At 32.5% G+C, this 16582-nt stretch overlaps 1 protein-coding gene across 1 annotated transcript in view; it reads right to left on the reverse strand.

The window, feature by feature from the left end:
• Positions 1–2706, reverse strand: part of LOC143073411 (matrix metallopeptidase-21-like) — a 47550-nt gene extending 44844 nt beyond the window's left edge. Inside the window, exon 1 of the mRNA XM_076248938.1 lies at positions 2115–2706. The gene's annotated coding sequence lies outside the window, so the exon portion shown is untranslated. The remainder of the gene's footprint in view (positions 1–2114) is intronic.
• Positions 2707–16582: the final 13876 nt, after the last annotated feature.

Below are 16582 nucleotides of genomic sequence, written 5' to 3' on the forward strand. Positions count from 1 at the left end.
TGAGAACAACGACTACAACATAGTCTATAACAATCATTGAGAACAACGACTACAACATAGTCTATAACAATCATTGAGAACAACAACTACAACATAGTCTATAACAATCATTGAGAACAACGACTACAACATAGTCTATAACAATCATTGAGAACAACGACTACAACATAGTCTATAACAATCATTGAGAACAACAACTACAACATAGTCTATAAGAATCATTGAGAACAACAACTACAACATAGTCTAACAATCATTGAGAACAACGACTACAACATAGTCTATAACAATCATTGAGAACAACGACTACAACATAGTCTAACAATCATTGAGAACAACGACTACAACATAGTCTATAACAATCATTGAGAACAACGACTACAACATAGTCTATAACAATCATTGAGAACAACGACTACAACATAGTCTAACAATCATTGAGAACAACGACTACAACATAGTCTATAACAATCATTGAGAACAACGACTACAACATAGTCTATAACAATCATTGAGAACAACGACTACAACATAGTCTATAACAATCATTGAGAACAATGACTACAACATAGTCTATAACAATCATTGAGAACAACAACTACAACATAGTCTATAACAATCATTGAGAACAACAACTACAACATAGTCTAACAATCATTGAGAACAACGACTACAACATAGTCTAACAATCATTGAGAACAACGACTACAACATAGTCTATCAGCGAGACAACTTCCCAAGCTTAGTCTAAAATTGATACTGCCACTGAAAACAAGTTTTTAGACGTAATCTGACGATGAGACTAGTACTAAAACGTAGTTAAGGTGGTACCCAATACCTTCACTAAAATTAATTTGGCTAGTTTAATTTTCATAAAATTTTGGCAAAGTATTTACTTTGACCCTTTGACAAAAATGTAAAATTTAAAAAAAAAAAAAATTGAACCAACCATTTTATCAGAAAAATTACACTGGTAATATAGCAGTTTGACAAACACTAATTTTGATCATTGAGAAGCTTAATATTCTCTTAACAACACAACGTAATTAAAACGTTCAGCTGATTTTACAGAGTTATCTCCCTGTAGTGTTAGGTACCACCTTAAATAAGGAAACCGCTTCTAAAAAGTAATCTTATAATGCGACAGCGTTTTATATAACTAAAGCTCTGTCTAAGAATGAGACCGCTACTTAAACGTAGTCTAATAATGAGATAGCTACTAAAAGATAGTCATATAATGAGACAGCTATTTTAAGTTGTTTAATAAAAAAGAAGCGGCTTCTAAAACGTAGTATGGTAAAAGATGTCTGAGAACAAATGATCAAGTATGGCAATGTTCTCTCATTCATGTATAAACATCAAACAAATTTATATTCAAAATTAAGTGTTATAAAAGCAAAAACTTTGATTCAAGTCATGTTTAAACTTTTGATTATCATGAATATTGAGCGACGTAAAAAAAAATAATCAAATAATACGTTTTTAAATCACTACTGTCTCTTAAAGAAAAGACAAAATATTGCATGTACAGTACGAGGAATATAGAAAAGATAGGATATTCACTGATACACAGCTAGATATATAAGATCCATGTCAATGAATGAATATATGTTAACATGTAAATTCGGGCTTTTCAATACTAGCGCGACAATGCGTCAGTGTAAGTAACCGACTTCATAATCAGGTTATATATTATAACTCGGTGTTTTAATTTCCGAAGAATTTATTGCATCCTACAGCAAAATGTTTATTTTCGTTATAATACTATTTTGACAACTGAGATGAGTCATACCCACAGCGACACAATTATAATTTTATAAGCACTTGATGTGAGAAACGTTAATATCTCCTCCTAACAACATCAAGAAACAATTGAAAAAAAAAATTGAACAATTTTGGAACAAGTTTCAGACAACAGCTGACAAGCATTTCTAACACGTCTGACAAGTGTTTATAAACTTAGGTGGTTAGGTCATCTCTATGTTACATAATTGTATTGTAGGTGTTTTAGTCTGGCAGATGTGTTCTTAAATCTAAAATTGTTTACAGATTAAATACATAATGGAATTCTTCCCAGAATTATCTTCAGTAAAATGTAAACAAACTCTTCTTACCTCTGATTTGATGCAGCAGTGCTATTCGACTTTCCACTTGATTTATCCAGTAAATACCACACGAACAGTTGTCTCTACCACACGACTACAGTCGATACCACAAGATGCGGTATCTAACGATACGATTCGGGAAGCAGTCCCTCTTAATCCACAGCTGACGCAGATAATCATAAAGGATAGTTTAGCATTAAATATTTCGAACCGAAGTGTAACGGATCCTGCCTCTTGATTTTAAATGACGTATTTCTGAAATAATCCTTAAATATGGCTAAAATTTGGCGTAGAAGTTTAATTAAGTCACACAACAAAAGCTAGTCGTACCAACTGTTAGAAAACCTTGTCCCTCGTTCTGCAGTATTCACACCCTGCTGTGTTTAAAGCATGTTTCAAATAAATAAGAATTTGACCTATATTCCAGTAGGTAATGGCTATGTCATCTAATCCAAAGGCTAGAATAATAATAATAACATTTTGCCCAAACCTTGGTTCGCGCACCTGCTGAATGTATTGTTTGGGTGGCCTCTTGCCAATAGTTTAAGCCAAAACGGCTAGACAAGTTAAACTCTTTAAATTCTACATTTGTAACTCATGTTGCTGTCTTTCCCAAGACATCAATTTAAAATATTAAGATCCGATATTTGATTCCCGATCAGAAAATAGAACATTTTATCACATACTAGACAATTATAAACGGTGTCGACTAATTATGTTTATCGTCATTTAATTTACTAGTCAGATGTAGGTCGGTATAGTATATAGTATTTTTAACCCTATAAAACGCTGGTTATAACTACAGTTCATGTATTGTAACAGAGGTAATCCGGTGCGAAAATGGACAAAAAACCTATAACGGACCGACATGCAGCACAATACCGCCAAATTAAAATCTGAGCCATTCGTGATGTGCAATATTTATCATAATTTATCTCAAATAAACACAAATAAATCAGATAAAATACAGCATATAAAACTGTTATTTGTCATGTTAAATAAAAACCCATTGAAATATGACAAAATATACATTAAATTTATGAATGGATTAGCGGTTTTCTTTGATCAAATAAGCATAACCAAGTGCAATATGATATATACGATGTCGTACGATATATCACCATTCAGATTCACTTTCTCAATGAATACAGGTAATAACAGTCTTTGTATATATCTTTTTGTGCATCTAGCGTATCTAGACATCAAAATGATCTTACTACGTCCATGCTGGGATTAATATTAAACACCTGTGGTAGATCTTACAGGTCACATCAACATCTAATAACAATGTTCACTCGTTTACAATTTATTTATAAATTCGTATAAAAAAGTAGAGCGACAATCGCCTTATTTGTTGCGTTTAAAAGCGTTGACGGGATAAACATTTTACCGTGGTGTTTCTGTAATTGCACTCTAATCTACTAATAGGTGTGGGATATGGTTGGGGGTTAGAGTAATCAGTTTGATGGGAAAACATCCTCGTTCCCAAGATATACTCCGTATTCTCATTCTTTACAATTTCTCTTAGGTTATCAACAGACAAAAGATCCCTACCTTAGAAAAAGGTCGACGCTGATGCAAACGACCCCATGTGAATTCTTTGATATACTTGAATCTACATTCATATGCGGAAATTGTCAATAAATACAATAAAACAAGTAAATATATAATGTTATTTGTCTCTTTAAATGTTAATCTTCATAATATTTGAATAGGAATGAAGTATACGAATGATATGGTTTTCATGTGCATAAGAAAAACAACAGGAAACAGCGTTGGAGAGCATTGAGAATATAAGAAAAAAGGACCGAAACAGAACAACCAAAAGGACCGAAACAGCACCATAAAGGGCCGAAACTGAGCAACCAAAAGGGTAGAAAAAGAGCAACCCAAAGGGTTGAAATAGAATAACCATAAAAGGGTACAATTGTGAGCTTTCTAAAAAGCAATGGACTGCTTCGCTCTATCATAATTTAAGGTAATATGTGCGTATGTGGTTGCTGATTTAGTATTGGAAATGTTGTAGTTTTAGATATTGATTGATATAAAATGTACTTACTTTAATAGTGTGCGTTATACCCCCAATGTGACCCCATGCCTTTAAAAAAAATTACTTGTTGAAAATTAAAACAATTATAAATAGACAAGTATTAATAATTTATAAATATTGAATTTATCTGTGATATATGCATAATAAAACGAACATGAATTAATGACAGTTTATCGGAACTGAAATACATGTATAGTTAATTTTCCTTCATTTAATATCCTATCCTAAGGCGAGAAAAGTCTGTAGTTCTTTATCTCATTTAAGCCAATAGCTGTTGCTGTATTTAAGTTGCATCATAATCCAACCAATCAGAATCTATATGTGATAAGTAAATAATTCAAGATGGCGTGTATATCGTCTGAAATTAATAGCTCCTCGCCGTGATGCGAAGCAATAAACAGGACCATAAAGCGTTGGAACAGAATAACAAAAGTGGGTCGAAACGAAACACACGAAAAGGTAAAAATAACGGCAGAAATAGAACAATCAAAAGAACCAAAACAAAACTTCCAAAAAGGTCGGACCAGAACAACAAAAAGGGTCGAACAGGACAACGAAAAGGGTCGAACAGGACAACGAAAAGAGCAGAAACAGAACAACTAAAAAGGGTCGGAACAGAGCAACCAAAATGGCCTCAACAGAACAACCAAAAAATTTCGGAACAAAGCAACCGAAATGGCCGCAACAGAACAACTAAAAGCGATCGGAACAGAACAACCGTTATAAAGGACAGGAACAGTACAACCACAAACGTCTGAGATAGTGAGAACATATACATTATGCGTTTCAGTATTCTACAAAAATAGGCATAGCTGACTCAACCTATGGAATAATATGATCGGCACAATTATTTGCACCATTTTGATAGATAATGTCACTTCGGTGAAAGTCTAAGCACAGACTTTAAAAGGCTGATAAGACCGGAAACGGCTCAGGCAGTAGCAGCACATCATTTCGAAAATTATCATTTCATGACAATAGTTTGTAAGTGCGCAGACAACAAAATATTAAATATATACAGCGTGGGAGGATGAGGATGACCTATTATCTTGACGTTAAAATATAATCCGCTTATAAATTTGTGTAAATATTGGCAAAATTGTAGGTGTTTTTTTGTGTGATAAAGTGCTAAATTTACCATGAAATAATTTTTCATTCATGATTTAGATTTGCTTTCCTATACTTACCTTTATGTATTATCAGTTGACAAGGAGTGATGTCTTATATCAAACTGGAGATTAACCAAGCTATTTTAAATGTAAACAAATGTATTTAAATATTCATATCGTGTGGTTATCAGAAAAATGTAAGAGGAAGATAGTTTTTTTCTGTGTTTTTTTTCTGTGTTTTTTTTTTTTTTTTTGACGGGGAGGGGGGTTGTCTCTTTATCTCTCTATATATACTTTATTCTATTAAATGCATGCTCGTCAATTTGTATGCCAGATGCAGGATAGTCATCCTGACCCTCAGGCATACATTAAACTCAATCTAATAAAATAAGTATAAACATATAGGTGTATAAAGTATCATATTTATAAGCTGTCATAATTTATGACAAACTGAAAAGTTCCACCTTACCCTATAGCTCAATTTATATTAAACAGCTAGTAATTGTAATACTATTTGAAATTTCGTCTATAAAACTGCATTTACACCGATATGTCAATAATTCTAAATCAAATCAATGTCATTCCTAAATTATTGGCGATTATTTTAATTTTCGTAATATCATTTTTTTTTGTTTGTTGTAAAATAGGAGTACACCTAGTACATAAAGTCCTAGTATGATAAATAATTACTATGTAACTGTAATCTCTAGCGAGTTATCTCGTTTATACGCAGTAGAAAATCACTGGAATGACCACGCAGAGAGAAAAAAAGTTATCATCAATTAATTTATTTAATGAAATAGGGCAATGACCAATAAAAATATTTACAGGAGAAACAAAGCGCCACAAATTCACCAACGAGAGCTTTAGTAAATAACACCATACAAAAGTATAATACGAAATTCCGAAAATAAAAAAATTAAATCCTATATCAAATACAATAGAAAGCTGGTATCCCATAATCCAAAACAATGCTTTACAATAGAACAGAAGTATCCCATAGCTAATAACAATGTTTTAGCGTTCAACTGGTGTCCCTTAGTCAAACATATTGTTGACAACACAAACCTGTTGTCTAATAGCCATCAATGATCATTAATAGGTACAGCAAGAATCTTGTTTCACATAGACAACACTATTTACAGAAGAAAACCGGTACCAGAAGCCAACAATATTTACAAAAGAAAATATTAGGTTGCCAATAACCAACAATATCAACGGCAGTAATATATGCCCGATAGCCAACACAATTTACAGTTGCCCAATAGCGAACAATATATGCAGCAGAATACAATGCCCAAAAGCCAATCATATTTACTGTATTCATGGTAGAAATCAGGAATCCAACCGAAATAGAACATTTGCAGCAGAAAACGTCAGGACCATAGCCAACCATATACACGTAACAAAATATGATGCCACGTGGTCAACAATATTTACAGCAAGATACGTGTGTGAAATACATACAATAGCCAGTGGTGGATCCAGGATTTTTGAAAGATATGTTTTTTTTAGTACATTAAGTATATAACGGCATTGGTTTGGATTTTATCCTAAAAAATATACATATTTTGCAATCAAGTGTGCCCTCTTCTACGCCCCTACCTGAATCCCCAAACCAGCCTGTCCGCCACTGATGGCCAACAATATTTATTTATGTAAAAGAAAATGATAGAAAAATTTTGTCCAATACATGCAATAGCAATTTTTATGAATGTGTAAATTGGTTTAAAAGTACAGCAAACAAAAAAGTTTAAGCAAAAACATGATGGTTTCACATAGTTGACTCTCCCATTTTAAAAAGAAACACAAATAGCCAACAATACTAACAACATTAAACCAGTGCCACAAGGCCATCAGCTTATTACATGCTTGTCTCATAGTCGATAGTATTTAGCTAGTATCCCATGGCGAACAATTTTTAGGCAAAAAGGTTAGCCAGTTGAGTTGACAGAACAACGTTTCTATTTGTAAATATTGTGTGTGGGAGTCTTAGCCGTTAATTCGTGCAACGTGTTAATAAAAATAGTGGCTTGTTAAAAAGTAATAAAATATATTCCCCTCTGATTATTACGATGGTGATAAACAGTTTATTTCAATTTTCAGAAAAGATAAATTGTAGTAAATATGTTATTAAGGAGATAATGCATTATGATAGACTAATAATAAACAGGTTTTCTATCATATATCGATTAAACTACAATTCGGTTATCTATAAAAACGTATGAGTATTGTTGCATAGAGCTGGACTACGACTAAACAATGTGTAAGCTCTAGTGTTAAATATGGTGTCCAATATCTGTCTTTAAAAAGATAAACATGTGGTAGATAATGCTGCAAGAAACATAATACTAACATAAATATCTTATGTTGATAACAATAAGTAATAATATTTCAAATAAACAAAGACAAAACCGATAAAAAATTTGCAAAGCCAAAAACAGTCTAAAAAGCACTGCACAAGAAAATGAGGATCACAAACCTCACCATAACTGAGGATTATTTTATTTGCTACAGATCCTGCTCCACATGCATTAAATAACTTACAATGGGGACATTAAACGTCATTAAGCTAATAGGAGTAAACAAGTGAATTCAGACACCAAAACATACAAACTGCACTTTATTAAAATTCAATCGACCAAAAGGGTTTCCTGTTGATAAACATATTGTCACATGAACTTTCCCCGTCCTGTATTAAAACCCATGTTAAAGAAGGCATCCGTTTGGCTGTTTCAGTGTATGAATACGGAGCCACATCCAGTTGAAATGGGACATAATTTGGTAACTCATTCAGGATCACGCAGTGGTATAGTCTCTACTCGTTTCAGAGTTATTACTCTTTGAGGGGGTCTGTATGCACAGGAGGACTGTTGCAAGGCAAAATGTATTCGTATATCGAACATGCTATCTTCTGTCAGTAGCAGTCCTTATTCCCCGTATGACATCGTTGTCAATATAATGAAATTTGATGCGTCTGTCATACAAGTGAGAGGTTTAGCTTGCTTTAAAACCAGGGTTAATCCACCATTTTCTACTTAAGAAAATGCCTGGAACAAGTCAGGACTATGACAGTTGTTATTCGTTCATTTGATATGTTTTAGCTTTTGATTTTGCCATTTGATTAGGGACTTTGTTTTCTTCTTGACATTATTTGTCACCAGACGTCAGTCAAATATCAATCCATTAATCAAAACGAAACATTGAGTTAGTTTGTATGACGCTGCCTGTTAGGAATGACAACACAATGAACAATAGAAAAATGCGAAAGAGATAAGAATCGAGTATTTTTATCCCCCAAGTATTGCAAATTTGGTATGGTATCCAATTCATATATCTATTCAGTATTAATTCATCTAATTCTTAAATGAGTTCAGATATAAAATTTCTTTTTAAACACTTTGAAAACGTTCTGATAAAGCTTGATGTATGAATAAAATTTAGTATGAGGTATACGTCAGTGTGACAGAAACCACCAAACTCTAAATATATCTCAAGTAACAATAGACAGGATTGGTGTCTATACACAATGTATTCACCCCCAATTATATATAGGAAAATGACACCTTTCTTATGTTTCCTTAATTTAACTAATAGTTGCTTTCTCATTGACAACATATATCCCACAATCAATTTTATTAATCGAGTGCAAGATTTATCAACAAAATGGACAAAAACTTTTTTCAAAAACTAGATGCAATGTCTTTTTAGCAGACAGATATGCATTGTCACTTTGAAAGTGAACAAAAATATGTGTAAATAGACTGTCAAGATTAAAAAAAAGTTTTTGATAAAACAGCCATGTTGACTAACCATGCACCGAAAGCCATCTCGTAAGAAAAAGACAAGTGATAAAGAAATACAATGAACTCGACAAATTGACATGTAAATGCACCCAAAGTATTCGGGGTTTAAATCGTTTCCCGGTTACTTGAACCTCATCCTTTACTATTTGCAAAAGCTAAAATTTGACCCTTCCTACAATGTGTGCATAGCTGCGTCTTCAGTTTTATAATAGCTGAATCGTAGAGAATGATTTCATGTAACACAATTCTGTTAAAATGGGTTAATATATACGCATTTAAACACATTACGAAACACCTTATTTCCGTACATTTTAGTGGTTTTGTTATCACAACTTTGTTCGAGTTTGATTTGTTTTTAAATAAACAACAGTAATAGATACTGACATATGATTATTTCCTACTGATGCATAACCAGTAGTTATATCACTTCATCCATTCAGGTCAATGATGATGAGACAAAAACATTACAATCCTATTGATATGTCACATCAGGTAACTCGACGAAAGAAATTCGGACACCTTAGGAGAAAGTATGTTAGCCGCTGTTCATTGACGTTAATAAGTTTATCGCAATCACACACACCTAAATAGGTAGAGATATCTCCTCCAAATATTACATCATTTACCAGAATTTTGATATTTAAGTTAGGCACTGAGCTAACTAACAGTAGGAAACCGTAATGGCTTCTCTGTTTACTATTTTACAACAGTTAACATAGCTAACATCAAAGGGATATAAAATGTAATAATTGCTACTTAATGAATTAGATTGCAATGCATCCGTCTGCTCAAACCATAGTACTGTCAATGCACTTTATCGGTAATTACACGAAGAAAAAATAGTTCCGGTGTTAGAATTACATTGAACTGCTATTGTTTTTACGGAAACAAAACGAGTAATTAAAATGTGATCCGCTTCGAGATGAAACTGTTTCCGAGTTCGAGGACAATTTACTGGCTTGAAACTAAGATTAAGTTCCAGCATTTATCAAATATTCAATTTGCATCTTTAACAATTTGATATTATACGCATTTAGTCAAGGGATAAAAGTGACTTTCATACAAGTGAGAGGTTTATCTAGCTATAAAACTAGGTTCAATCCACCATTTTCTTCATAAAAAAAAATGCCTGTACCATGTCAGGAATGTGACATTTGTTATTCATTCGTTTGATGTGTTTGATTTTGCCATTTGATTAGGGACTTTCCTTTTACATTTTCCCTCGGAGTTCAGTTTTTTTGGGATTTTACTTTTTTTGTAACAATGTTTGATTTGACACATACTTATCATTTAGAGAAGGAAATATATCTCAAATCCGATGTGTTAGATTTATAAATTACACTTAAAAGAAAGTCAATATTGGTATATATACATGTGTGTATTACGCAGTATGAAATGTCATGATCAGGAGAGTTATTCCTTCAGAATAAAATATCCACAGCAGAGAGGTCTAGAATATAAGATATCTGATTTAAGATATCTGGAATGAAAGATACAATGCATGAAACTAAGATATCTGAAATAAAGGTTCAACGACAAATATTAGATATTTAAAATAGAGGCACTTTCAAGTATATTTGAACATCTGCGACCGAAAAATAAAAAAAATACAAGCTTAAACTATTACAAAAATAGGATTCGGACTTAGATAATTAAAACTTATAGTCTGATAACTTTGTTTGAAGTTGTGTTTTGAGAACATTTAAGCTTTCTAGAGCATAACCCTTCTACATTTCTTCATGGACGTTGCTATTTCGTCGTTCGAAATAGACATTATTGTCAATGTTTTACATATACATCAAAGAGTTACCACACGTTGTTTTTATATTAAGGTAATTGTTTAACCTGGAGCTTTCAATGATAGACAAGACAAATATTAAATCATTTTTTTCCCAACTTAATGGCAATGTACTGTCTGAACGAAAAATAAATAGTGTAAAGTTTTATTGTTTATCATATTGGGAAATACAAAAGATATATTGCATATTTGCAATACATGTTCGCATATCATCCTATATAATGACCAGTACAAAGTAAAACTTGAGGCTAAATAGGCTGATTTTCTTTTCTTAAATATATTGCATATTTGCAATACATGCCTGTACCAAGTCAGGAATATGACAGTTCTTGTCCATTCGTTTTTGATGCGTTTTGTTATTTGATTTTGCCATATGATTATGGACTTTCCGAATTGATTTTCCTCTGAGTTCAGTATTTTTGTGATTTTACTTTATACGTAAATCAATGTTTTGGTTTCTTTAAATCTAACTTGTTTTATAATGTGATAGTGACTTTTTAGCCTCATTTGGTGTAACCCATTGTGATAGTGACGTTTTAGTATAATTTGATCTTCCCCAATGTGATAATGAGTTTTAGTCTTTTTCGACGTTACCCAATGTGGTTATGACTTTTAGTCTTATTCGATGCTACCCCATGTAGTAGTTAATATTATCCCCTATTCGACGTTACCCAATATGATACTGACTTTTAGCATGTGACAGTTACTAACCATACATTTATCTTAAACAATCTTATCCTTATTTCTCAAATGATTAGGACTCCATCCTTAACCTGAAAAGAGATTTAAAAATGAACTCTTATACAATTCTATCAATGTAAACGTGGAACTGATCCTTCTATTTTTGAGGAGGCATTTAATTTAAATTTAGTGGGTCTCGAATTACACAAACTGTATATGCTGAACTCGTTTTTTTATATGTAATAAGTTTTTTTTTTTGGGTGGGGGGGGGGGGCAATTTTTCTGCCAGTTCTCTCTTTTCATTTGTTTAATCCGATTAAAAAATCGTATATATCTTAGATACTGCACTTGAAAGAGTGATGAAAGATACCAGAGGGACAGTCAAACTTATAGATTGAAAATAAAAAGACAAACAGATAAATAATAGTACAACTACACATTAGGCAAAACAATAGTAGCTTTACATGAACCCCTACTTGACATACATACATAAACATATTCTACGGACATTTCTGATAAAGCAGTGTTAAAATGCAGACAAAATTAACTTATCAATGTGGAAATCCAGATTATTCCTTATATTATGTAATATTTAAAAAAGAGGAAGATTTGCTTTACTTATTTGCCTACAGTGTATTCTATCTTTTATTTCACCAATGTCTATATTCATATTTTTGTTTTATTCAAACAAATAATAACGAAGGAACAATGTTGGCTACATGCTGCATACCTTATACAAAAAACGCGCGTTATGAAAATTCAAATAACACGATAGAAACTGCTAACCTGATGATTTGTTACATGATAGTCATTCACCAACTCTTATCTTTGTCAATATAGTGTCATTTGTCTGAAAGACGAGGCTTCGGCATTGAGATAAATCACTCGATACTGTTACTGAAAACTCAAGTTCATAAATATTCGTCCTAAATCCTGTAGTAATTGGAAACTTTTTTCTATTTCTTAGTCGACTTCATACATAAAGCACTAACCATACAGGAATTTTCTTTATTTCCCACAAATACTTTTAAAGAGAAGAAATGTCTATATAATATAATATGAAAAATAACATTATTTGATCATAATTAGTTTATTGTCAAATATTTGCCAAACTATTATTTACATTGATTCATTACAGAATACTTGATAAAATATGCAAAAGCTTAAAATACAAATAAGACGAAACCTTTCATAATTATAAATACAATAAAGATTTGAGAGAGCTGATTTAGTAGTCTGTATTCACCTTCCAAGTTTTTAACATTAAGTGACCTTACTTGTTTCCATGTTCCCAACAGAAGTGCAGAACTCTTGAAAGATGAAAACACTTCTTAAAATTCCAATACGATACTTATCATTCTTGAATACTAAGGTATCTTTTGTGTGGTTCGCGCAAAAGTATTAATGTTGGATAGTTTGCATGCGAATAGATAGTACTCGACATAAAGACCGCTTAGATACCTCGTTAAATCTACGTAGACGTACATTATAGTGTTTGTAACCACTAACTTGTACATCGAAATGAAATATTAGCATCCCAATAAAACAGTTGTAAATGTCAGACCACACAGATATTTAGATGTATGATGTTTTAACTATTTTTTCTCTTCGAACAGCGTCTCACCTTCTTCTCTAGTGCAAAACTTGCAATAGATGCAGCAAAAAAGGATAAACGGTAGATATGAAAACATTGTATGAATCTATTGATTGGCATAACTTTATCTCACTGAAACTGAAGTATAAGGTTGTCAAACCGTTAATTAAATTGGTATAAATCGTTTATCCTTCAACTGGTATATAATGTCAATGTTCCTCAGATAGAGCTGACAATACCCAGTTTTACTCTATATATTAGCAATAATTGGCTTTTAGCTCGTAAACGTTTACTATATTTGTCTAACTACAAATTAGGGAATATTTGTACACATGACGCTTATTAAAGAAACACATGTATTGGGCTTTGTAATAGGTAGCAAATTCACATGAGTTCGATATGTTTGCATCAATTACAACTTATACGTGTATATAATGTATGTAATGTTCTTTCATTAGACTATTTTGTTCAATATTTCACCATCGCAGATGTATATGCAAAAGTATTCATAGTTTTTATTTGAACACTATTGCCGCGTGGATTTCTGTGTTATCTTCCATTGTTGCGTAGATTCCTGCGTTGTCTTCTAGTGTTCCGTGGATTCCTGCGTTGTCTTCTATTGTTGCACGGATTCCTATGCTGTCTTCTATTATTGTGTGGATTCCTGTATTATCCTCTTTTGTTGCACGGATTCCTGTGCTGTCTTCTACTATGCGTGGATTCCTGTAGTACTTTTTAATGTTGCACGGATTCCTGCGCTGTCTTCTACTTTAGCGTGGATTCCTGTATTATCCTCTATTGTTGCACGGATTCCTGCGCTGTCTTCTACTATTGCGTGGATTCCTGTATTATCTTTTATTGTTGCACTGATTCCTGGGCAAGCTTCTCTTGTTGTTTAGATTTCTCCGTTATTTTTTATTGTTGTACGGATTCCTGCGATGTCTCCCTTTGTTGAGAATATTCATGCATAGTCTTCTTTTGTTGAGTGGATTTCTGTGTTGTCTTCTATTGATGCATGTAAGAAAGTATGAACAATCTATTTTGACGAGACATTTTGAAAATTCCAACATACACAAAATCATATAAAACTACATTTAAGCATATAAAAAAACATGACAAAGCAGCACAACTCTAGCGAAAAATAAGCTGACATTAAAGGCAAATATAATGCACAAAACCAGTCTATAAGAATGATAGAATAAAAAAAGATTGCAACTAAATGTTTCCAGTAATTATATAACTATAACTGTCTACACATTTTAAGCAATACTTTAAAAGTAAAATAAACATATATGCAAGTAAGTGATCTGTTGATGTAGTTGATAGAGCTCGTACATTGAGATACGATCCATGTAAATATATTGGTCATTTGAATAAATTTATTCCAAGGAGTTATATAAAACTTTATTGTCATACAAATCATAAGACTTGTGACAGTAACATACACAAATATAACCTTTAAACATCATATGAATAAATTCACATAGTTGATACTTCGTTGAATCTTTCCTTTATCCGTATCAAAATATTTTATTTTCAAAATTTTGAAAACTTTACATTACTATCTAGTTACTAGTTCTTATGGTTCTGCGTTCTATTAATACTAATAATTTTGCTTTGTACAAAGTCATAATTTTCTGAAACTGCTTATGACGTTTTCAAACTTAATCTGTTGGCAGTGTACTGATTAAAAGTTCGGTAAATGGATACATAGTTTATTTATTAGTTGACATCGAGCGTTTATATAGCTTTCAGTTACTGCGAGTACTCTTAGATTGGAAGTTTGTGTCTTTCGGCATTATGATAGTTTTATGCTACATGTTAGTCATACTCTGATGAGTCAACCCTTTTACAAATGATTTTCGTTTTGTGTTCGAAAAATTGTGCCGTTATTCTAATATCAGTGTCTGTCGATAGAGTCGTAGGCAGGTGGTTGCCGTTTGTCAACGTTGTTCTCCTTAAAAAGCCACAAGCTTGCTCTTTTGCATTGTTTCATAGTTTGTTCAACAGGGGACTTTATATAAGATATAAATGTTCCACATATAAAAAAAGAACAAGAGAGATTACTTGCAAACTAAATGTCATGAAAATGTAGGCATAGTGTAATAAAGAAAAATCGCTCTTCCCTTGATTTTTTTTCTGGTTTCATAAAAAAACCACCTTAAAATTCGATATATCATACTCACTTACATTATTTGTTTTAATGAGTGAAACCTTCTGTCTCAGGAATAGATAACCTTAGCTGTATTTGGCAAAACTTTTAGAAATTTTTGAAAATGCTTTTACCAAGTCAGAAATATGACAGTTAATATCCATGCGTTTTATGAGTCTGAGCTTTTGATGTTGCCATTTGATTAGGGACTTTCCGTTTTGAATTTCCTCGGAGTATTTTTGTGATTTTACTTTTTTCAACTTCCTACTTTATTTGGCCTTTTTAACTTTTTTTGATCCGAGAGTCACTGATGAGGCTGTTTGGGGACGAAACGCACTTCAGTGCAAGCACAAAATTTCAATCCTGGTATCTATGATGAGTTTATTTACTAAAATCAAGTACCTTAGTGATGCCCACAAATAATAAAATCCCAATTCTACTGCAATTGAAAAAAACGTTATATCACACATTGTAAAATAGTTTACACGACACCAGACTGTTGCATAGGTGCTGGTCATCTGTACGGTATCAATTCGTTGTTCTTAGCATTTGACGAAAGAAAATGAGATATACTTCAAGGGTAATTGAATTTGTACATTGTTAGTCGCTAAAGGCATATCCTAAAATATAACAGCTTATGCGACTGTCTTACAAGTGGAAGGTTTAACTAGCTATAAAGCCAGGTTTGGCTTTGAGCGTTCCTGATGAAGGTAAATCCAGAAAAGCGCTTCGGACGCAATAAATTATTAAACGTGTTGTTTTATATTTTTACATCACTGGGTCGATACCTCTGCTGGTGAACTATCAGTCCCCGAGGGTATCATCAGCTCAGTAGTCAGTGCTTCGGTACTGACATGATTAAACAAACTTTACTAAAATTGTCCGTTTATAAATTTTGAAATTATTATGAAACTAAGGTTTCAACTCCCTCAGGCAAAGTTGGCTTTAGATGAATTTGGCTATTTATTTTAGGTAATTTTAACATATAGCTCTTCAACGATTTTCGGTACTTATACATCTTCGGATTTCAAATGTTTGGCTTTGAGCGTTCCTGATGAAGGTAAATCCAGAAAAGCGCTTCGGACGCAATAAATTATTAAACGTGTTGTTTTATATTTTTACATAAGAAAATGCATGTACAAGTCTAAGGAATACGACTGTTGTTATACATTTGATGTGATTGAGCTTTTGAATTTGCCATTTGAATACGGACTTTCCGTTTGGAGTTTCCCTCGGTGCTCGGTATGTTTGTTATTTTACTTTTATCAATCGATGGAAACAAAGTTG

Source organism: Mytilus galloprovincialis, chromosome 4 (assembly GCF_965363235.1).
Source record: "Mytilus galloprovincialis chromosome 4, xbMytGall1.hap1.1, whole genome shotgun sequence".
Lineage (NCBI taxonomy): Eukaryota > Metazoa > Mollusca > Bivalvia > Mytilida > Mytilidae > Mytilus > Mytilus galloprovincialis.